Source organism: Simochromis diagramma, unplaced genomic scaffold, assembly GCF_900408965.1.
Source record: "Simochromis diagramma unplaced genomic scaffold, fSimDia1.1 OVJJ01000123.1, whole genome shotgun sequence".
Lineage (NCBI taxonomy): Eukaryota > Metazoa > Chordata > Actinopteri > Cichliformes > Cichlidae > Simochromis > Simochromis diagramma.
In genome coordinates this window covers 5,947,564-5,971,423 of record NW_024386778.1, presented here as the reverse complement: position 1 = coordinate 5,971,423, position 23,860 = coordinate 5,947,564, and the positions used below count along the sequence as shown (strand labels likewise).

At 42.5% G+C, this 23,860-nt stretch overlaps 3 long non-coding RNA genes across 3 annotated transcripts; 1 reads left to right on the top strand and 2 right to left on the bottom strand.

Annotated features, from left to right (window-relative positions):
- Window positions 1-5,105: 5,105 nt before the first annotated feature.
- Window positions 5,106-23,499, top strand: LOC120722070. The gene is made up of 4 exons (XR_005693326.1): window positions 5,106-5,117; window positions 13,127-13,541; window positions 16,216-21,792; window positions 21,937-23,499. It is a non-coding gene; the product is annotated as an uncharacterized LOC120722070 (long non-coding RNA).
- Window positions 12,622-13,115, bottom strand: LOC120722079. Its single transcript, XR_005693341.1, has 2 exons — window positions 13,069-13,115; window positions 12,622-12,789 (listed from the first exon to the last, which is right to left on the bottom strand). It is a non-coding gene; the product is annotated as an uncharacterized LOC120722079 (long non-coding RNA).
- Window positions 15,296-15,789, bottom strand: LOC120722076. The gene is made up of 2 exons (XR_005693335.1): window positions 15,743-15,789; window positions 15,296-15,463 (listed from the first exon to the last, which is right to left on the bottom strand). It is a non-coding gene; the product is annotated as an uncharacterized LOC120722076 (long non-coding RNA).
- Window positions 23,500-23,860: the final 361 nt, after the last annotated feature.

Sequence of the window (23,860 nt, the reverse complement as noted above, 5' to 3'; positions counted from 1 at the left end):
ACATTTTAAATAGGAATACAGATCATAAACATAAAAAAAACCTTCTATGAATAGATCCAGATGTGATCAGCTGAGGAATGGCTGGAGTGTAATTGATCTGGGATTGATGCGGTCTAAATCTGTGATTTAAAATAAGATCCACTTTGGATCCAGACACAGTTTACTGATCTGTTACAGACCCTATGATTTCGTCAAGTTGATCTGGTTCTGGGTCGAACCACCCAGACTGATTTCAATGATTTTCAGTGAAAAGTATCTCAAAGCTCAGATTCTAAAATTCAAATACTGTACCTAAATCTGTGAACACATTTCAAAGTGAAATTTTGGGAACACAGATTGTCTGCAGGCTGCATTTAAAACATTAGTTTTTGTTTAATGTTAGACTCTTAAAGTCATCATCTCCAAGATCCAATTGTGACAGACATTTTTAGGTCAGTGTAACTTATTATAATAAGATAAACAATTGATCAATGTGTAACATACAGTAAATATTTTCGGTACAAAGGGACAACATCAGATGGAGTCTTTTAGATTTTATTCTGAGCTGATAATAAATCTGTGATGTAATCGCTGTCCTTATGTATTGACAACCAAATGGAGTCTGTTATCCTGGTAACTCACTAAGAGTTGAAGTGAACTCTCTTTCTGAAACAAGAAACCTGAGTTTCCACCGTCTCAATTTTAACAAACTCAGAGATGTTAGCTAGACCTCCTTTCTGGAATAGGACGGTTTTATCTATCAAAGGTGGAGTGCTGCACAAGCTTCCCCATTGGTCCCGCCTCCGGGTCTAGTTGGCTCCGGGGGTGGGGGTGGGGGGAGGGGGTAGAGGAAGAACATTATATATATATAGTAGATACATTGAGTGAATGTGCAGTAGTAGCAGCAAGCAGGTGAATTCTGTACATTAATAAGAATAGAAATCTGACTATTTTACAGAATAGACAATATAAACATATTTAAAATTAAAGGAATTTGAAATGTACATTGTGCCTGGGTTTAGAGTGTCTGGAGGAGAGTCCTGTCTCAGTCAATTATAGATGATGTGAGAGGGCGGGTGTGTGTGTGTTTAGGGCTTGGGGATAGAAGCTCCTCTTGAGTCTCTCTGTCCTTGCCCGGATGATGCTGAACCTTCTACCAGATTGCAGAAGTTGGAACAGTTTGTTGCCAGGATGGGACGGGTCCTTCAGTATCTGCGCTGCTCTAGTCCGGCATCTCCTGGTGTAGGTGTCCTGAAGCGGGGGGAGAGCAATCCTGCAGCAGCGTTCTGCTGTACGGATCACTCTCTGGAGAGCTTTTTGGTCCTTTACACAGCTGTTGCCAAACCACGATGTCATGTTCTGTGTGAGGATGCTCTAAAAGTCGAGACGAGACCAAGACCGAGACAAAAAGTCTTTAAACTGCAGCCAGATGCTGCTTCATTTACGGGTGTCAGACATATTTATGTGTTTTTGCGATGCACTCACACAGCCCTCCTCACCGCTGTCTACTGTCTCACTCACTTACTGAGAGGACAGACGCACACTCCACTTGACTGTCGCGTCTCTCACCCTCTCTGTTTGTCACATAATGATTTTATCCTATATCCTCACATGTGATTGGCCACAATATGGAGGGATTGGAGCATAGCTGAGCCACTGTGTGAGAGCTGACCAGTGAAAGGAAATTAAGTGAGGAACCGGCTCTCGTTCAATGGGAGTCGATTCTTCTGATTCACTACAAAGCACTCTCTAAGCACGGCTCTTAGAGCTGATGCTTTTGCGTGACACATTATCAAATGTTACGTTCTGTGTCATGTATACTGTTGAGTCCAAATCTCCCGACCACTATGTCGATCTGAGACAGCAAGGCGGAGACAGCGAGACCAAGACAAGACCAAGGGATCCAAGACCAAGACAAGACCAAGACCACGTAAAAGAGACCGGTCTTTCTCTTTTCTGCTGTGACTCTCCTTCCTTTAGGCTGGTTTTCTCCCAAACCGTTTGCCCTGCAGACACCGCTGTCATGCCAAATCGACCAGCACAAACGTGCCTACAAAACAAACACATTTTTGTTACTGTACTTTCTACAGTTTTTATTTTATTTTCCAAAATATCACCAAAAATACGTGTGAGAACTACAGTGAGGTTAGAGTAAGAAATTTATTTTTAAAAAAATTCCCCACTCGCCCCTGTGGGCGGTCAATCCTTCAAGCTCGGGTCCTCTACCAGAGGCCTGGGAGCTTGAGTGTCCTGCGCAGTATCTTAGCTGTTCCTAGGACTGCGCTCTTCTGGACGGAGATCTCCGCTGTTGTTCCCGGGATCTGCTGGAGCCCTAGCTTTGGAGTCACTGCACCTAGTGCTCCGATTACCACTGGGACCACCATTACCTTCACCCTCCACATCTTCTCAAGCTCTTCTCTGAGTCCTTGGTATTTCTTGAGCTTCTCGTGTTCCTTCTTCCTGATGTTGCTGTCATTCAGAACCGCTACATCGATCACTATGGCCATCTTCTCATGTTTGTCTACCACCACTATGTCCGGTTGGTTAGCCACCACCATTTTGTCCGTCTGTATCTGGAAGTCCCACAGGATCTTAGCTCGGTCATTCTCCATCACCCTTGGGGGCATCTCCCATTTTGACCCCGGGACTTCCAGGTTATACTCGGCACAGATGTTCCTGTACACTATGCCGGCCACCTGTTTATGGCGTTCTATGTATGCCTTGCCTGCTAGCATCTTACACCCTGCTGTTATGTGTCTCTGGAGCATCTTTACACAGCCTGCACCTGGGGTCTTGCCTGGTGTGATAGACCCCAGCCTCAATGGATCTTGTGCTCAGTGCTTGTTCCTGTGCTGCCATGATTAGTGCTTCCATGCTGTCTTTCAGTCCAGCTTTGTCCAGCCACTGGTAGGATTTCTGGATATCAGCCACCTCCTCTATCTGCCGGTGGTACATACTATGCAGGGGCCTGTCCTTCCATGATGGTTCCTTGCCTTCCTCCACTTTCTTGGGTTTCTGCTGCCTGAGGTATTCACTGAGCACGCTGTCAGTTGGGTCCATCTTTGTGATGTATTCGTGGATGTTCCTTGTCTCATCCTGGACTGTGGTGCTGACACTCACCAGTCCCTGGCTGTAGCATCCCCGGTTGAAAAGATGGTCTCTCAAACTGATGGTTCACAATCCTTTTATTAAACAGCTGTGTATGTGAACACACCGTAAGAGCTACAACATACAGAATAAAAGACTATTAGTAAATCAAACAGTGTGTTACCTTTAACCTTTTGACTTATTCATTAATCACAAATTAATTCTCCTTACCTTACATAACAAATAACACTAAAACTTGTAAATTATTACATATAACAGGGAAATCGTTGCATCGCTGCCTAAACATGACGAGGTATGTTAGCGCCCTCTAGTGGGTGAAAACTTAGCCTTTATGCTTAGTAGCGGTCAGCAGCTATATGCTCCGTAAAACAACAAAATACATATATACAGGACAAACTTTGTTACAAACCTTGTTCCCTCATCAACCAGGTGCTAAGAAACTGCTTTCGACTCAGTGTTGCACCTTAATAGCAGTTCTTTTTCCCATTCCCGTCCATTAACCATAGAGCACACCTTCTCTCTGTGCATTAAAACTCGCGCTTCTGCCATATGGTTTACGCCACTTGATTTACGGCACCTTGTCGCTCTGTGACTTTCAAAATAAAAGCATTCACTCCAACAATATAATAGCCACTCATAAGTTTACAAAACACTTTACCAAATATTAATGAGGTCATTTACACCGGCCCCCTTCTTTCCGCTTAGCGTACAGCGTCAGGGTGCTGGACTTGGGGTGACCCTCCATGCATGGTAAGGAGCTTTCTTGTCTTGATGTCAGTGGCTTCTATCTCCTCCTTTGGCCAGCCTATTACCCCAGCAGGGTACCTGATCACGGGCAGGGCCTAGGTGTTGATAGCCCGGATCTTGTTCTTACCATTCAGCTGACTCCTCAGGACTTGCCTGACCCTCTGCAGGTACTTGGTGGTTGCAGCTTTCCTAGCGGCCTCTTCATGGTTCCCATTCGCCTGCGGGATCCCCAGGTACTTGTAACTGTCCTCTATGTCTGCAATGTTGCCTTCTGGTAGTTTGATCCCCTCCGTTCTGACTACCTTCCCTCTCTTTGTTACCATCCGACTACACTTCTCCAGCCTGAACGACATTCCGATGTCCTTGCTGTATATCCTGGTAGTGTGGATCAGTGAATTGATGTCTCGTTCACGCTTGGCATACAGCTTGATGTCATCCATGTACAGGAGGTGGCTGACAACTGTTCCATTCCGTAGTCGGTATCCGTAGCCAGTCTTGTCAATTATCTCACTGAGGGGGTTAAGGCCTATGCAGAACAGCAGTGGGGACAGAGCATCTCCTTGGTAGATCCCACACTTGATGGTGACTTGTGCTATGGGCTTGAGGTTGGCCTCCAGTGTGGTCCGCCACATCCCCATTGAGTTCCTGATGAAGGCTCTCAGGGTCCTGTTGATCTTATATAGTTCTAGGCATTCCAGGATCCAGGTGTGGGGCATTGAGTCATAGGCCTTCTTGTAATCAATCCAGGCAGTGCACAGGTTGGTCAGTCTGGTCCTGCAGTCTCGGCTGACTGCTTGGTCTGCCAGTAGCTGGTGTTTTGCGCCTCTGGTATTCTTGCCCATCCCTTTCTGTGCCCCGCTCATGTATTGACCCATGTGCCTGTTCATCTTAGCCGCTATGATGCCTGACAGGAGCTTCTACGTGGTGCTGAGGCAGGTTATTGGTTGGTAGTTGGAGGGGACCGGTCCCTTCTGGGGATCCTTGGGGATCCGGACTGTTTGGCATTCAGTTAGCCATTCCGGGTGTCTCTCGTCAACTAGCATCTGATTCATTTGTGCTGCCAGGTGCTCGTGGAGTGCAGTCAGCTTCTTTAGCCAGTAGGCGTGAACCATGTCAGGGCCTGGTGCTGTCCAACTCTTCATACTGGAGACCCTTTCTTGTATATCTGCCACTGTGATGGTTACTGGACCCTGTTCGGGGAGGTCGCTGTGGTCTGCACTCAGATCCACTAGCCACTGAGCATTGCCGTTATGGGTTGCGTCCTTCTCCCATGTGCTCTTCCAGTATTGTTCTGCCTCCAGCCTTGGTGGTGCTGTTCTCATATTGTTCCCCTGCCACTGAGAGTATACCATGGTTGGTTCTGTGGAGAACAGCTGGTTTATTCTCCTGCCTTCTATCTCTCTGGTGTACCTCCTCAAGCGGCCAGCCAAGGCTGTGAGTCTTTGCTTGGCAGTTTCCAAGGCTTCAGGTATGGACAGTTTCCTGTACTTCTTAGGCACCTTCCTCATCGCGTCTTTCTGCAACTCCGATAGTTAGCTAACCTCCCTCCGTGCTACCTTGATCTTAGCCTCTAGCCTCCTTCTCCATGGAGGGTACTGCCCCTTGTGGCTGTTCAACTTGTAGCCAAGCATCTCACTGATCATGGCTGCCGTATTGTAGATCAGCTTGTTAGTGTCGGTAATCGTGGCTGTAGGTATCGTCCGTAGTGCTGCATTAGCATCATCTAGCAGACCTTCTGAGGGTACTTCACGTAATCTTGGTAACCAGCTACGGGGGGTCCAGGTTTCAAGCTTGGCCATGATCCTATCTTTCAGGTCAGTTCTTCTCGCACTCAACGATCCGGAACTGACCTGAAAGATATATATACTAGAGATGGACCGATCCGATATTACGTATCGGTATCGGTCCGATACTGACCTAAATTACTGGATCGGATATCGGAGAAAAATAAAAAATGTAATCCGATCCATTAAATATCACGAAAGCACCTCACAAAACTTGCAACACGCCGTAACTCACCTCAGAACGTTAGCACGTCGGAGCAGTATGCATCACGTCGTAGAGCGGCTGTGGCATACGGGACCTGTCGGTGGTCTGGATAGCATTTGGAGCTTCGCTAGCAACCCGGCATTTCATCTCCGACAAAGTTATCCCCGAGAGAAGTAAAGCAAGTGTGTAAGTCCATCTCTGAATGTTTGTCAAGCATTCCTGCGTTAAGCTTAACAAGCGACTGCCTCTTCTTGCTGATACTTCAATCATGAAACTGCTTAATGATCAGCTGATCGGCTTTTCTGTCGCGAGTCCATCTCTCTGGTTTGTTTTTGGCCCACTTTGCACCAGAAAGAGGAAACCAGTGGCTGAACAACAGCAGCACGTTTAAGCTTGATAAGCTGTTGTTAGAATTTATTTAATATTACTTTCTACTCGAGGATCTTTTTCTACGTAGCTGACGGCTGGTAACTGTGCAGGGGCAGATCTAGCAAAGTTTAGCCAGGGGGCCGATAGGGCATTAACAGGGAAAAAGGGGGCACAAAGACATACTTTTCTTTCTTATTCTCATTTAAAATGTCTAGCTTTTAATAAATAATTATCCGAATCTTACACCCAAAGTTTTAATTTGATGTAAAATGAATAAAGTCAATTACTGTATATAGTGACTATTAAGTCTAATATATATACCCTAGTAAGCTATAGTACTTTTTCCTTTGGGAAGGTACCATCTGTGCAGTCTGCAATTTTGTTGAAGAAAGATGTTGAATCTATTTAATATTTCTTGAAAAATAATTGATTTCTGTGCATTTTTTTTTCACACTGCATCAAATTAAGGTTGATTACGTCGATTAAGCATCATGAGGTGGAGCGTGAGGGGTGGTTCCCTATTTTTTATTTATTTATTTTTGTTGTTGCTGGGAGTTGGAACCCTATTAGTTAGGTTGCTTAATATTTACGCTAAGTACTCTTTAAAATACCAGAATAGGGAGGATGGTGTAGGTTTAAGTTTATTAGATTGATCAGTATTGCTGAACTATGAAATTTTTTTTTTTTGCATACAGGTATAACAGAATAGCTTTAGTGTAGTTGTTGTTTTAAACTTGAGTATGAACTTATACAAAATGCAGCAAGATATTTTAACAAAACAGTTTTGTTGATTAAAAAACACTATATCGGATTCATATCGGTATCGGCAGATATCCAAATTTATGATATCGGAATCGGTATCGGACATAAAAAAGTGGTATCGTGCCATCTCTAATATATACAGTGGGGCAAAAAAGTATTTAGTCAGCCACCGATTGTACAAGTTCCCCCACCTAAATGATGACAGAGGTCAGTAATTTGCACCAGAGGTACACTTCAACTGTGAGAGACAGAATGTGAAAAAAAAATCCATGAATCCACATGGTAGGATTTGTAAAGAATTTATTCGTAAATCAGGGTGGAAAATAAGTATTTGGTCACCTCAAACAAGGAAAATCTCTGGCTCTCACAGACCTGTAATGTCTTCTGTAAGAAGCTTTTCTGTCCCCCACTCGTTACCTGTATGAATGGCACCTGTTTGAACTCATCATCTGTATAAAAGACACCTGTCCACAGCCTCAAACAGTCAGACTCCAAACTCCGCCATGGCCAAGACCAAAGAGCTTTCGAAGGACACCAGGAAAAGTATTGTAGACCTGCACCAGACTGGGAAGAGTGAATCTACAATAGGCAAGCAGCTTGGTGTGAAAAAATCAACTGTGGGAGCAATCATCAGAAAATGGAAGACATACAAGACCACTGATAATCTCCCTCGATCTGGGGCTCCACGCAAGATCTCATCCCGTGGGGTCAAAATGATCATGAGAACGGTGAGCAAAGATCCCAGAACCACACGGGGGGACCTGGTGAATGACCTGCAGAGAGCTGGGACCAAAGTAACAAAGGTCACCATCAGTAACACACTACAACGGCAGGGAATCAAATCCCGCAGTGCCAGACGTGTTCCGCTGCTGAAGCCAGTGCATGTCCAGGCCCGTCTGAAGTTTGCCAGAGAGCACATGGATGATACAGCAGAGGATTGGGAGAATGTCATGTGGTCAGATGAAACCAAAGTAGAACTTTTTGGTATAAACTCAACTCGTCGTGTTTGGAGGAAGAAGAATACTGAGTTGCATCCCAAGAACACCATACCTACTGTGAAGCATGGGGGTGGAATCATCATGCTATGGGGCTGTTTTTCTGCCAAGGGGACAGGACGACTGATCCGTGTTAAGGACAGAATGAATGGGGCCATGTATCGTGAGATTTTGAGCCAAAACCTCCTTCCATCAGTGAGAACTTTGAAGATGAAACGAGGCTGGGTCTTCCAACATGACAATGATCCAAAACACACCGCCCGGGCAACAAAGGAGTGGCTCCGTAAGAAGCATTTGAAAGTCCTGGAGTGGCCTAGCCAGTCTCCAGACCTCAACCCCATAGAAAATCTGTGGCGGGAGTTGAAAGTCCGTGTTGCTCGGCGACAGCCCCAAAACATCACTGCTCTCGAGAAGATCTGCATGGAGGAATGGGCCAAAATACCAGCTACTGTGTGCGCAAACCTGGTAAAGACCTATAGTAAACGTTTGACCTCTGTTATTGCCAACAAAGGTTATGTTACAAAGTATTGAGTTGTATTTTTGTTATTGACCAAATACTTATTTTCCACCCTAATTTACGAATAAATTCTTTACAAATCCTACCATGTGGATTCATGGATTTTTTTTTCACATTCTGTCTCTCACAGTTGAAGTGTACCTCTGGTGCAAATTACTGACCTCTGTCATCATTTTAGGTGGGGGAACTTGTACAATCGGTGGCTGACTAAATACTTTTTTGCCCCACTGTACATGTACATATATATATATATATATATATATATATATATATATTAGGGGTGCAACGATACACAAAATTCACGGTTCGGTTCGGTTCGATACTTTGGTGTCACGGTTCGATATTTTTTCGATACAAAAAAATGTTCATGCCTTTTTAATTAGTCATTTATTAAAATTATAAATATATATTTTAACTCAAAAGTACAGTTTTTAAATTTAACCCTAACCCTTGTGCGCGTTTTTTATTTTGACAGTGAATGCGCACCTGCGGACCACTTATGTGCAGCCCTGGTTATTTAGCTCGTCATATTGCAGCCACAGAAATTCTTTTGTCCATGAAACCATAAAGCTGCACTTTCTTTTTGCCTTATAGTCTGATTTGTCATAACTTTTCCGTTTTGTGGTAAGCTTTTCTTTGGCTGTCACTTCTTCACCCTGACCTGTCTTATTTGGCTCAGCAGAACTGAAATGCTTTTACACGCTCACTCACATAAGCTCAGCGATTCTCTGCGCGATCAACCTCTCACATGTTTAAGCTTGCTGCGGGAGATTTCACTTGTCATGTTTGCATAGTAAGCTAACGATTAATAAGACGATGTCAGAGGAATTGGTGCACAAATTATCATCACTCACAGATCAGTGCTGTCGCTCTCTATACACAGTTCGCACGATTGCAAAGTGAAAGCAAAAAAACAAGCGCAAATTCAAACGCGATTTCAATATATCACATATTGACAGTGGCTCACCGATGCCAATGACATAATTACCCAGCTACATTTCTGAAAGAATGCAAAAGCATTGACATATATTTTTCCTACAATAGCCCGACGGGCAGGGTAGCCCGTCTGAAAAAAATCGCTAGCCCCAGGACGTCGGGCTAGCGATTTTGCGAGCCCTGTATCTGATTGAGGAATCACTCATCTTTGGAAAAGAGAGTTTATTACAGAGAAATGCCTCTTTCCAAAATAAAAGCTATACTATCCGCTTCTTCTGGGCTATATTCTCAGCAGCATAAGGAGAATCATGTGCTAATAGCTGTCTAAATGACTCGGCTAAAGTTAGTAGCATGCTTGTTGTTTTTGTCTTTGCACTAGGATGATGTCGGCGTAAATGTGCAGTCATATTCGTTGTGTTCCCACTAGTGCTTTCAGGTTAATCTCGTTGAAATGACCTTAACGCCACAACACGGCAAATCTCCGTTAACGAGCTACCGCCGATCGCCCCGTGCATGGGGCTAGACGGCCAACACGTTAACGAGCTAACTGCGCTAACACACTAGTTCCCACCCATGTAATTGAGCATTGCATGGCACATTGTTAGATTCTAATATTATTTTATGCCATGTTATACCCCGAATTAAAGATTGTGAATTATTATGTAGTTTTAGTTTGCATTATTCTCCTGAATTAGAAGAAGCTGATAACTATTACATTAGTTAAACTGATTTGCATTACATTAAATTGCTGACTTGTTGTGAATGAATGATATTGTTTTATGATGCATTATACTGCTGAGTTATAAGAAATACTGTTCGCAGAAGGTTATTGTCTAATTTGTCTGAGTAGAAGAGAACAGAGTGTGCCAAGGTCGTAGCTCAGGCGCTGTGTGAGAGAAAGCATGTGAATGTTTAGGCTTTGTATGATAAGGTGGAGGCACCAGAGGCTATAAAAGTTTGAGCAATGCTCCACCATTTTGAGATTTTGAGGCTGTCTGCATACAGTGTCCATCTCCCACGCGTGTGTTCATTAAAATCATCGTTTGACTCAACCCGGCCGGACCAGTGTTGTTATTGTGGTTTTTTCTCTTGTGTCCATCCCCAATTTTGAACTCGTAACAGCTTGGGGGCTCGTCCTGTGGTATTGGGGTGGAATTTAAAAGTTTGGACGGTCCGATGTTGTCGAACGGACAGGCACGAGCCAGTGGTCTGATTTGAGTGGACAAAAGCCGGCTTATCTAAAGGTAAGGCACTACCTGTTGAATTATTTCCAAAATGTGCCAAATTGGATATAACTAAATTAAAGTCTACTCACTGAAATTACTGGCAGAGGGTCTGTTTTGATTTTGATGAGAATCACCGTGTGATATGCAGTGTAAAGTTGCTTAAGAGTATTTAATGAAGTTGAAGAAATATGAAAGTAATAATGTTGGGTTTGAGTCCCTGGATATTGAGCTGAAGGCTCAGGTAGTTTGGTAGGGAAATTAGGACAGAAACTGTTCCAGAAGTAACAGAGACTGTTTAATTGGTCGTAAAAAAGTTATCTTTCTTCGGTTGGACCCGTTATGGTAAAATTTCTCAAAATCGGTTAGGTGAAAATTATTATAGGACGGCACCAGAAGTTGCTAAGAAGCGCATAGCCCGGGGGTTACGCCCCCTCCTGGTCGTGGACGCGCGGCTTTGACCTGTCGGCGAACAGGGTTAGTTCAGTTTGGCTTATCTGTGGGGTACAGGGCATCCTGAAATAAGCTAGGAGTTACCGAGTCTCCTCATCGTTTAAAACGGTGTCATGTGCTTGTTTGGATACTGTTAAATTGAGTTAGGGATTTTAGAAATTAGGTCAGAAACTGTTCCAGAAGTAACAGATACTGTTTGATTGATTACAAAAAAGTTGGACTTTCTTCGGTTGGACCCGTTAACTTAAATTTGTCGAAATTTGTTAGGTGCTGAATCTGTCAGGCCTGTCAGTGGTTGTAAATATAAGACGTCTTTTGTAATATAAAATAAAAGAATTTTGTCTGAGCTTTGTGTGACCCTGTGTGTGACGACAGCGCACAGCAGCGCTGCGAGCTATTTTTAGACTGTGTGTGAAGACGCAAATGAGCTGTGAGGCGCACAGAGGATTTTTGTTGCTGTTTAGCGTGTTTTTGAGTTTTATAATTTTGATTTGCAAACAATGATACATGCCTGTAAGTAAAACGCTGATTTTGCTGATTATGATACTACAAATAAGGTGTTGAATGACTAGGGTGTGAATGATGTTGGGTTTTAAAGCTGAAACTCAGAGAGGAGTGTGTTGGGAGACTGGCATGTAGTCTGCAGTGCAAAGGCGGGCGTCTTGCCTGCTGGTCTATTTAACAGTGATGAAAATGATATTAAATAAATCTCTCAGTGTGTTGATACAGGTGGCTACGGGGCTGGACCAACTGCCCCCACAAGCACAGCGGCCGAAGCAAATTATAGTAATGGAAACCAAACTCAGCAAGGATCAGCAGCTGTGGAAAAGACAGCAGCTAGCAGAGAATTAAAGGAGAAATTAAGAGAAGTTTTAACACATAAAATTGCGGCCGACAGACTTGTGGAGGTTGGGAAGGCGTCCGGAGCATCACAACAAAAAGGTGAAACAAAACACACAAGCAGAGTAATGTGAGAGAGAGGCACATGTTAGAGAAATGCCTCGTTTGAGTAAAGAACGTTAAATTAGCCCATTTACAAACGCACATACACGCAATGAAGAAACAGCTTACACCCATGAACACGTGAAGATTTTCCAGCAAGTAAAACAGTGAAACTTAACATACATCCGCCGTTAAATAATAAAGTTTATCCACTACTAACAAATAAACTCTCTGGGTTGCAGGACAACAACTTAACTTCAAAAAAAAAAAAAAAAAAAAAAATCACAACCAGTGATAACACGACAAATTTAGTGGTTAATAAAAGTCAAATTGTGACATGTTTTCTGCTGATTGATTAATACAAGTGATTACTAAATGAAAGAAAATTCCAATTTTTGTGCTTTTAAACATGATCTTAAGAATTTTAACATGTACCTGTGTTGTCCTGTCAGCTTGGCGGGTCATGAGTGGATTATATGGAGAGAAAAAACAAAAAAGGGGGAGAGAAGGCTGACACAGGGCCTGGTCCCGTTGTTTCTCCCCTCTCTGAATAACGCAGCCAAAATAACATCATTTTCCTGTTCGTTTGTTTTTGTTTGTCTTTGTTTTGTTTTTTCTCTTTATGCTTGGTTACAGGCTGCTTTGTCGGCCCGGGAAGCCGAAGCTGACCCTGGACTCCTGCTCTCCCCTCTACCATCTTTGCTCTCTCCTCTACCATCTTTGATGTGACCCTGACCAAATGCTAAAGCAGCTGAACCCGCAACAACAACTTGAAAATGTCAACAGTGCTGCAGGAAAATGATCTCATGCAGCAGAGACGGAGAGAGTTAAATCCAAGGCCCGTTTCACTACACGGGGGAGATTTCTGTCAGCGTCTTTTCTTTCTGAGAAGACTGAGAAAGGCCCGGCTCCCACCACCGATTCTGACCACCTTCTATAGAGGAACTATCGAGAGCATCCTGAGCAGCTGTATCACTGTCTGGTTCGGGAACAGCACCATGCCGGACAGACAAGCTCTACAGAGGGTTGTGTAATCAGCTGAGCGCACCATCCGCTCCGAGCACCCTGACCTGCACGCAATCTACAGCAGGCGGTGCTGGACCAAGACCAGGAAGATCGTGAAGGACCTCAGCCATCCCAACAACAGACTGTTCTCTCTGTTGCTGTGTACATGACAAATAAACATCTGGATTTGGAAAACGAGGCACTCGCAAAGCCACCAGCATTGTGCCTGATCGGACACACCCTTCTCACACACTCTTTACATTCTTGCCATATGGAAAAAGACAGCTTCAGCTGACAGAGCTGTGACGAGACGCCCATTAAGCCCAGATGAAAAGAGAGGCCGAGCAAAACCATGCTGACCTTAACCACTCTGCATTAAAACTGTGCAGGACAGTGACGGACCAACAATGACCATCGGGCAGCAAAAAGGGCGTGCCAGAGAAAGGAGGAGTAACTGAGGTCAGGAGGCACCTCAGAATGGACAAAACACCAGGAGAAAATAAGCTGAAGGCACAGGTAGTTTGGTAGGGAAATTAGGACAGAAACTGTTCCAGAAGTAACAGAGACTGTTTAATTGGTCGTAAAAAAGTTATCTTTCTTCGGTGAGACCCGTTATGGTAAAATTTCTCAAAATCGGTTAGGTGAAAATTATTATAGGACGGCACCAGAAGTTGCTAAGAAGCACATAGCCCGGGGGTTACGCCCCCTCCTGGCCGTGGACGCGCGGTCTTGACCTGTCGGCGAACAGGGTTAGTTCAGTTTGGCTTATCTGTGGGGTACAGGGCATCCTGAAATAAGCTAGGAGTTACCGAGTCTCCTCATCGTTTAAAACGGTGTCATGTGCTTGTTTGGATACTGTTAAATTGAGTTAGGGATTTTAGAAATTAGGCCAGAAACTGTTCCAGAAGTAACAGATACTGTTTGATTGATTACAAAAAAGTTGGACTTTCTTCGGTTGGACCCGTTAACTTAAATTTGTCGAAATTTGTTAGGTGCTGAATCTGTCAGGCCTGTCAGTGGTTGTAAATATAAGACGTCTTTTGTAATATAAAATAAAAGAATTTTGTCTGAGCTTTGTGTGACCCTGTGTGTGACGACAGCGCACAGCAGCGCTGCGAGCTATTTTTAGACTGTGTGTGAAGACGCAAATGAGCTGTGAGGCGCACAGAGGATTTTTGTTGCTGTTTAGCGTGTTTTTGAGTTTTATAATTTTGATTTGCAAACAATGATACATGCCTGTAAGTAAAACGCTGATTTTGCTGATTATGATACTACAAATAAGGTGTTGAATGACTAGGGTGTGAATGATGTTGGGTTTTAAAGCTGAAACTCAGAGAGGAGTGTGTTGGGAGACTGGCATGTAGTCTGCAGTGCAAAGGCGGGCGTCTTGCCTGCTGGTCTATTTAACAGTGATGAAAATGATATTAAATAAATCTCTCAGTGTGTTGATACAGGTGGCTACGGGGCTGGACCAACTGCCCCCACAAGCACAGCGGCCGAAGCAAATTATAGTAATGGAAACCAAACTCAGCAAGGATCAGCAGCTGTGGAAAAGACAGCAGCTAGCAGAGAATTAAAGGAGAAATTAAGAGAAGTTTTAACACATAAAATTGCGGCCGACAGACTTGTGGAGGTTGGGAAGGCGTCCGGAGCATCACAACAAAAAGGTGAAACAAAACACACAAGCAGAGTAATGTGAGAGAGAGGCACATGTTAGAGAAATGCCTCGTTTGAGTAAAGAACGTTAAATTAGCCCATTTACAAACGCACATACACGCAATGAAGAAACAGCTTACACCCATGAACACGTGAAGATTTTCCAGCAAGTAAAACAGTGAAACTTAACATACATCCGCCGTTAAATAATAAAGTTTATCCACTACTAACAAATAAACTCTCTGGGTTGCAGGACAACAACTTAACTTCAAAAAAAAAAAAAAAAAAAAAAAAATCACAACCAGTGATAACACGACAAATTTAGTGGTTAATAAAAGTCAAATTGTGACATGTTTTCTGCTGATTGATTAATACAAGTGATTACTAAATGAAAGAAAATTCCAATTTTTGTGCTTTTAAACATGATCTTAAGAATTTTAACATGTACCTGTGTTGTCCTGTCAGCTTGGCGGGTCATGAGTGGATTATATGGAGAGAAAAAACAAAAAAGGGGGAGAGAAGGCTGACACAGGGCCTGGTCCCGTTGTTTCTCCCCTCTCTGAATAACGCAGCCAAAATAACATCATTTTCCTGTTCGTTTGTTTTTGTTTGTCTTTGTTTTGTTTTTTCTCTTTATGCTTGGTTACAGGCTGCTTTGTCGGCCCGGGAAGCCGAAGCTGACCCTGGACTCCTGCTCTCCCCTCTACCATCTTTGCTCTCTCCTCTACCATCTTTGATGTGACCCTGACCAAATGCTAAAGCAGCTGAACCCGCAACAACAACTTGAAAATGTCAACAGTGCTGCAGGAAAATGATCTCATGCAGCAGAGACGGAGAGAGTTAAATCCAAGGCCCGTTTCACTACACGGGGGAGATTTCTGTCAGCGTCTTTTCTTTCTGAGAAGACTGAGAAAGGCCCGGCTCCCACCACCGATTCTGACCACCTTCTATAGAGGAACTATCGAGAGCATCCTGAGCAGCTGTATCACTGTCTGGTTCGGGAACAGCACCATGCCGGACAGACAAGCTCTACAGAGGGTTGTGTAATCAGCTGAGCGCACCATCCGCTCCGAGCACCCTGACCTGCACGCAATCTACAGCAGGCGGTGCTGGACCAAGACCAGGAAGATCGTGAAGGACCTCAGCCATCCCAACAACAGACTGTTCTCTCTGTTGCTGTGTACATGACAAATAAACATCTGGATTTGGAAAACGAGGCACTCGCAAAGCCACCAGCATTGTGCCTGATCGGACACACCCTTCTCACACACTCTTTACATTCTTGCCATATGGAAAAAGACAGCTTCAGCTGACAGAGCTGTGACGAGACGCCCATTAAGCCCAGATGAAAAGAGAGGCCGAGCAAAACCATGCTGACCTTAACCACTCTGCATTAAAACTGTGCAGGACAGTGACGGACCAACAATGACCATCGGGCAGCAAAAAGGGCGTGCCAGAGAAAGGAGGAGTAACTGAGGTCAGGAGGCACCTCAGAATGGACAAAACACCAGGAGAAAATAAGCTGAAGGCACAGGTGTCGGGGCTCGGCCAGGAGCTGACCTCTGAGAAGAGCCGAACAGCAGAGCCGAAGAAGGCCGTGGAGCAAAGCAAGGAAAACATCGATGGACTTCAATCTGAAGTGGACGGAAAAGGTTGTGAGGTTTCTGCCCCTCAGTAAGAGCTCAAGGCATCAGAGCAGAAAACTGAGCATGGCTCAGGAGGAGCTGGCTGATTATCGAACCCATCAGACTTGGAGTCCCAGACACACAACTTGAAATCAGGCTCAGGACCTCAGCAAGGAGATGAGAACAAAGCAGAACGAGCAGCAGTGACAGCAGCTGAACTTGGACCTGAACAAAATCTTGACTTGGCTGGGAGAAACAGAGGAAGAGCTGGAGCAGCAGCGTAGACTGGAGCTTGACACTGACATCCAGACGATTGAGCTGCGTATCAAAACCCTGAAGGAGCTACAGAAGCAAAAGGGTCAAGCTAAGGAGGAGTGGAATAAGGAGAAGATGCAGGATACTGGAGAAAAGCACTGCCTCAATTGGGGCCAGAACCAGTATGGACAGAACTTTGAGCAGCAGCACCAACAGATGCAAACGGACTGAAAAGGAGGAGGGCAGGACCCCGGGGCACGCTTCAGGCCGTGGTTTACCCAGAACACCAGAACAGGAAAGTGATGAACACAAACACCCACACAAACACACACATCTACATGCATTGACTCAGAATGAAGAGAAACACATACGAACATATGCACTCGTTGATTGAGTGAGAAATGACACACACACCTGCAAAAAATCAATATGCTGATTCAATTCACTGAGAAGTGATACACACACACACACACATCTACAAGCTTGTGCAATAAAGAGTGATACACACACACACGCTGATGCAATGAAGAATGCTTTACTAACAAATGCTGCACACGAACATCCGAATATGGAGTCGGTTACAACAATAAGAACTCATTGATTGTTTATTGGTTAAATGCATTTCATGCCACACAGAGGGCATCTGTGTAGATTTAGGGGACAAGGTCTAAAGTAGTTTGGTTGTGAAAACAATGTCTGTGCGTGATGTCTGTTTATGGCTTAAGGCCTCCACTGAATTGTTTACTGTGCTTCACACAGCCTGATAAGGAGCAGTGGTACAGAGTGAAAATGATGAGTGAATGGTGTGAGTTTTATTTCGGAGAGAATATGAAAAGGTTGTGTTGATTTAACTCAGTTGTTAAGTTTCTGCCAAAGCAAAACATTTGTGTGTAACCAGTGTCCACTATTGAATCAAGTCAATCCAACATGTCTTTGTCAGTGAAAAAAAAAAAGGAGTTACGGTGCCTGTAGGCCTACACAATATAGTGTGTGTGAAGTTTTGGTTGATTTTTGGGTTTTGTTTGACACTAGGTTGATTCTATCAGTGAGGTTTGGATTGTTCTCTTTCTCTAAGAGAGAGAAAGATGGTTTGAACTTTGGACATGTTTGCAATGGGCCCCAGTATTTGTTACTTTATTAGTATTTTATTGGTTGCGTTTGTTTGTGCTTTTGTTACAGTGCACTGAGATAAGAACATCAGAGAGGTGTGATCCACCGGTGGTGATATTTTGGTATTTTGTGAGTTTCTGATTTAACAAATCAGCTCTTTAATCCAGGCCTGAGAGGTTGAACTTTAAAGCGCTATAAAATATTCTTATTGAAAACAGTCGCAAAGTATTTTTTCTCCATGATTATAATGGGCTTGGGAGAAAAAATTCACTTATATGGGACATTGATCACATGAGAAGCCTGAAGCCTAAAAGGATTGCAGCGAGTCAATCCAGTCCAAAGAAGGAAAAACAAACAAGGAACTGTTTTCTTTAAAATGATGACGTCATCTTGCTGGTGATGGAGGCTCGATTAGGTTGCGCGTGAGACTCCATTATCAGCAACTTCTGGTATGAATGTGTGTGGATGTATGCATGTGACTGGACTGTGATGGACTGACGACTAAAAGTTTAACTGACTTGATACTGAGACAAAAAAGGTGCCGATTTTAGGATTATTGAATGTCCACAGACAATTCACCCAGCCTGTAAAAGAAGGGTGGATGTTTTGTCTTGCTTTGTTTTGTTTGCAAGAAAAGAAAGATGACAGAGACTAAAGAGCTGTAGCTTCACAGCAGTGTGAACTGCAGACTGAACCCTTTGGTTGCTAATGTTGAGTTACTGATGTTTGCATTAAGAAAATTGTGTTTTAGTAGCTGTGTTTTAATTAATGTATCATATTATATGGTTGGGAATGTTAAATGCTAAAGTGAAGAAAAGGTTTGATTCCACTCATGACTGAGCATGTTATTATTAACCATAGTGGGTCACTGTAAAAAGTCAATTAATTTTTTAGAGGTAAGAAAAAAAAAAAAAAAAAAAAAAAAACCAAACAAACAAAAAACCCTCCACCGAGGTCTATGAATAACAGGGGAATGATAGACAGCCACACTAAAAATGGAGATATGTAATGATAAACACTGGTCCCCGTCTTTTGGGCGCTTTCTTGAAGTAGTCAACAATTTAAAAGTAAGATAAAATAACAGGGGCATGTGCTGAGGGGTGATGCTGCACAAGAACAAGAGTAGAATAAAGAAAATATTGTTTTTAGTTTTGAGAAGTGCAAATTAAAATGTACCATTACACTCAGAGGATCAATATGAAGCTTGATATTTGTTAATTTTGAATGAAGTACATGACTGGTGACTGTTCTGTCCTGAGCTTTTGTTTTTACAGCACCCGCTTGATCACACCAGCAGTTTCTCGCCACCGAAGAGGGGTACTTGCAAAGAATAGAGAACGGGGAGGAATATCATCAAAACTGGAAAAAGGTAATCCCCAAAGGGGGTGATAACGCCATAACTTTCACTTATGGTCGAATTCTCAAAATTTGACCCTCGAAAAATTATTCAAACATTTAGACACAAAGTGGAGATTTAGATAAATATAATGTCGTAAACCACATAAGGATGAAGTATTTGATTCAATAAGATGATGAAATAACAAGCAGCAAAATGTTGATCATATTGATTATGTTTATTCAAGGGTGCAGAGAAGATTATTATTATTAAAGACAACAAATGAAATAACGAAAACTAGAAGTGGAAAAAAATTTGCGTTAACGGTAATAAAATCAAAACAAAAAGGAATACTAACTAAAACTGTAATGAATGTTCACAAAACTAACTAAAATTAACTAGATTTATAGCAAAATGTGTTTGGTTGCATTGATGTGTGCGTGCCCTGCTATAGTAAAGTTAAGGCAGTACGTTAGTCGAGTCGTCTGTGTTGCTGCTTCGTCCACGCGCAGAATCAGGTCAGGAAAAGTCGGGAGACAGCGCCAGAATAGAATTGAGGATGATTTTAATATGACTGTTTTGTAGACATGACAAGAGTCTTGTAGTGGAGAGGGACATAATGTCCTCCTGAGACCCAGAGAATAAGAAAAAAAACAGGGAGAAAATATTTTCGTTTTTTCTTTTTCTTTTTTTCTTTTTTCTTTTAAATAAATCAAGTGTTATTAAAATAACAATCTCATAAGATGAAGATCAGGGACCAACCCAGAAGTCACTGACACTTCACTAGCTGTAAACTATTGGTTCAGGAATAAGTGATGGCACTGAACTTTCTATTTCACAAAAGTCAATTTATTTAGGATATCTGAGGAAGTACTGATTTTATTTGGAGACACAAAGGAACATTTGGCACTCCCCTCATCTCACATCTGTTTTACTGTTGCACCCAACCATTCTACAACTGAAATGCCTTGGACTGTTAACCATTTCAGGCAAGTGGAGTGAACCATATTTTGGTAGACTCTCATCAGATTGGGGCTTCCTTTTATTGATCTTTGGAGAGAACTCTTCATTACTGGTATTATTCAGGTCTTGTTCACATGTTTGCCCCAGGGTTCTCAGCTAAGAGGAGCTTAAACCCCAGATACTGTGAGTTCTTTTCACACATTGAGATCACTGATAACTTTCAGCAACGACGTGATCTCGTAGAAACAATTAGGTGTTATGGATTCAACTATAATTGCGACTTTTATTTTTTACTTTACTGGAAAAGATTTCTGCATTTTACCCATATTTTATTTTTAACTCAAAATCAAAATTCCAGATTCTACTACATGTTGGTTTTGCACCAGATAGGATGACAGATTTCAGGTGGCCCTGTGTCTTTCTCTACTACATCTGCCACTGCATCTCGATAATCTTTGTGTGGCTTTTAGTGGGTCCTGACCCTCTCATATTTTGAAAAATCTATGTTTGAATCTCCCTTAATAATTGTGTTAAGAATTCTCTCCGCCTTTGTCAAAAGTTGTCTACTAGGAAACAGTGAAATAAATATAAGTATAAAGTCCTAATGTGTAGAGCACACATTAATAAATTAGTCATGTTCCCTGTGAAAGTAAATGAGCCTAATTCTTAAAGACCCCTCAAATTATTTACTAGATGTTTATTTTTTGAATAAAATAAAAATCTGAGTTTAACAAAACATTTTAAATGTAAATATAAAGCTTACCTTTCTTTCTTCCATAAAATGTGCTTGTGGGCACGCCTGCCATTTTGAAAAGGTGGGAAAAACAATTGGCAAGGCCACACCCCCACACATGGGATATAATTTTAAAGGTTCTGTTGTCCTCTCTAAGAAACATCAGGACTTAGAGGAGTGGCAAGTAGAGTATGAGAGCTACAAGCAAAAAACTAAATGTGTACTACAGTGTGCAAAAATGAATTACTGGGCCATCAGGGGGTCATGAGGGACATTTATAAAACAAAAAATCCCACAAACCTTAAAGTGCACTTGAAAAGCTCACACAAGAAGGTTAACCTAGCTTACCTAGAAGACCTCATCAGGGGGAGCACACTCCCCCTCCTTGAAGAGCTCCCCCACTTAACTCGCATCCCAAGAAAACAGCTAACCCCAGATAAGGCAGCGTGATGCATCCCGAGATAACAGGACTGGGACATCTAAATAAAGGTGTGAAACAATCGCCTTCAAAAGGTTATCAATTCACTTCAACCAAAATTAGGACCACTCGGTGCGGCAAGAGTTAATAGTTATTAGTCTCGACACCCAAGGATAACCAGAAGAGCATGATTGATATGATGGAACTGAGATTTTGTTACACTTAATTTCTGCAAAACACAACTGAAACTAAACTGAAACTAAGGATTTCCAGAAAAATAAAAACTAGACTAAACTAGCAAAGAATTGGTAAAAACTAATTACAACTGGAAAAAATTGAAAATCTGGAGTCGAAACTAAATAAAAAATAAAACCTAATGAAAATGGCGAAACGTTTAAAACCCTGGTGCAGAGATTGGCAAATCTGACCAGGAAAAGTATGAGATGGATTGTCAGGACAGTCAGCGTTAAAGCCACTTTTGACAGTCCATACTAGGATGGCATTGGACATCTTCGGGGCGGAGGAGGGTTGGTGTGACCAAGGTGTGGTTTGGTTTGTTGTATGTATATTTGAGATCATGTGGCTCTGGATGGACCAGTTACCAGGGCATGGAAGGAGGACAGACTCATTAAAGGAGGAGAAGGAATTTCCTGGGATTGGAGATCCTCTGGGTGAGTGGTTGATTAAAAGCATGCATAAAATAGGAGTTATCTGTTGTTATTGATTGGTAATAGATTGATAATTGGCCACATTTACAGCTGTATTGACTTGTTGTGGATGTAGTCGACTTCAGGTTTAAACACTCTAATTAACAGGTTGAAAATAGTGACATTAAAGGAAGAGTATGCAGCGCCACCCTGTCAGACGCCAGTGATGGTGGAGCTCACTGATGAATCAGGTGAGCTGGATTCATGGCTGATTTAAAACTAAGATCCCCCTGCTGTGGTCAGTAAGGGGAGAAAACAGGGAAATAAAATCAAAAATAAAAGAGGCATCTATAAACATTTAGGTGTCGAGTGAAACGGGACAAAAGGGGGTGTTATACTGTTATTTTCAACGTCAGCATTATTATTGTATGAGAATCATGCAACAAGCATTGCATCCATGATCATTTATTGAAGCTTTTGACCTTATACTAACATCTGTGTTCCTGTGATTGTTATAACCTCTGATGAATCTTTTATTTACAGGTGTTAGGATAATGATATAATTTTTCATTGCAGGTGTAACCATGATCATTTTTATACATATTGCAACTTGTTGCTCATTGTAGAGTTGTGCTCAAGTTAATAAGGGTTAAAAGCTACAGTCAGCGTGAATGTCTGACTGATCTATTGAGGGAAAAGGCTTTGAGCATAGAAGGCCGCACGCGCTTACAAAACACTGATATCATGTTATTCTTTGTGATCTTTTCTTCAATTATGTCTTTAAGGTTAGTTTAAATAGCGGCAGTTAATTAAACGACATTTATTAAAATATTAAATACCTGAGTCAGAACGTTACACGCGGATCACCTTGAGGGTCTGGGAAACTTTGTAGCTGCCTAACTTTTTTTTTTTTGAATGTTCTAGCTCCGTTGATTTGACACATTGGAATGTGTCAAAAAAGGGGGGGAAAGTTGAGCTTTAACATCAAACAAGGATTATTTGAACATTTTATAACTTCATTTGTGTCTTTAATAATTTAGGAATGGTAAAGCTTAAGCTAATAGCGGTCCAAGAAGACGGACCTTTTAGAGAATCAGTGAAAAAGCATAAACTATCACTTTCATGTTTAATCATTACTCATTGAAATGAACTGAATAGTGTTTAGAAGATTTGTTAATTTCTTTGTCTTTTGTTAAAAAGAGGGGTTTCAATAATTTTCAGACACACCTTGCAAATGTGCTTATAACGAGTTGGCACCTGGTCTTTTGAAGGTCAGAAGCTTCGTTCGGCGTGACTGTCCGGACTGATAAAGTGTAGGAAATGCCTTGAGTGCAGAGGGCTAAATGCAAACACGCTTACACACACATAAGATATGATTAGAATAAGTCCCTGGGACATTCTGAATGTTTTAGACCAATTCTGAATCACTAGAAGGTCAGTAGATAACAACATTAGATTATTAGGGTTAGGAAGAGAGGTGTTTTGGTTTTCTGTCTCTTACAGAGAAAGGAACAGACACCAGACGAGGTCACAGAGATGCGAGGATCCTCCGTAGCAGAGACAGACACAGTGACTGCCGAGACATCAACTGGGTCCAAGGGTCATGGCGTTTGGGCTCCAGCTAGTCACCACAAAAGGATGGATCCCATAAACACAGCAATAACCATGAAGGGGTTGGCGGAAATCCGGGAACACCAGACCAACGAAGTTCGAGAGGCTTTTGGGCAAAAAGGGGACACCTTCCTGTTCCTTTTTCTGGAGGATACACAGATCGTTGTTTGAAATCGGGGCAGAATAATCCCCTGATCTGTGCCACGACTGAAGGGTTGTCTAACCCCTAAGGTTGAAGAATGAAGAGCAGAGGATCACCCAACTGGACGACACTGGTAGCTGCAGCAATAAAATAAAGGCTAAAAAGCTGTGGGAGACCTGGGGAGTGTCATCTGTACTCGCGATTGTTGGAATAATAGTTTTTCTTGCATCTGAACTGCGCAAACATAGAGGTCATCCCACATATGGTTCGCCCCTCAGGGGGACACAGGACCTCAGGAGTGAGAAGAGATGAACCCGGCCACACTGAATTGAAGGGTGT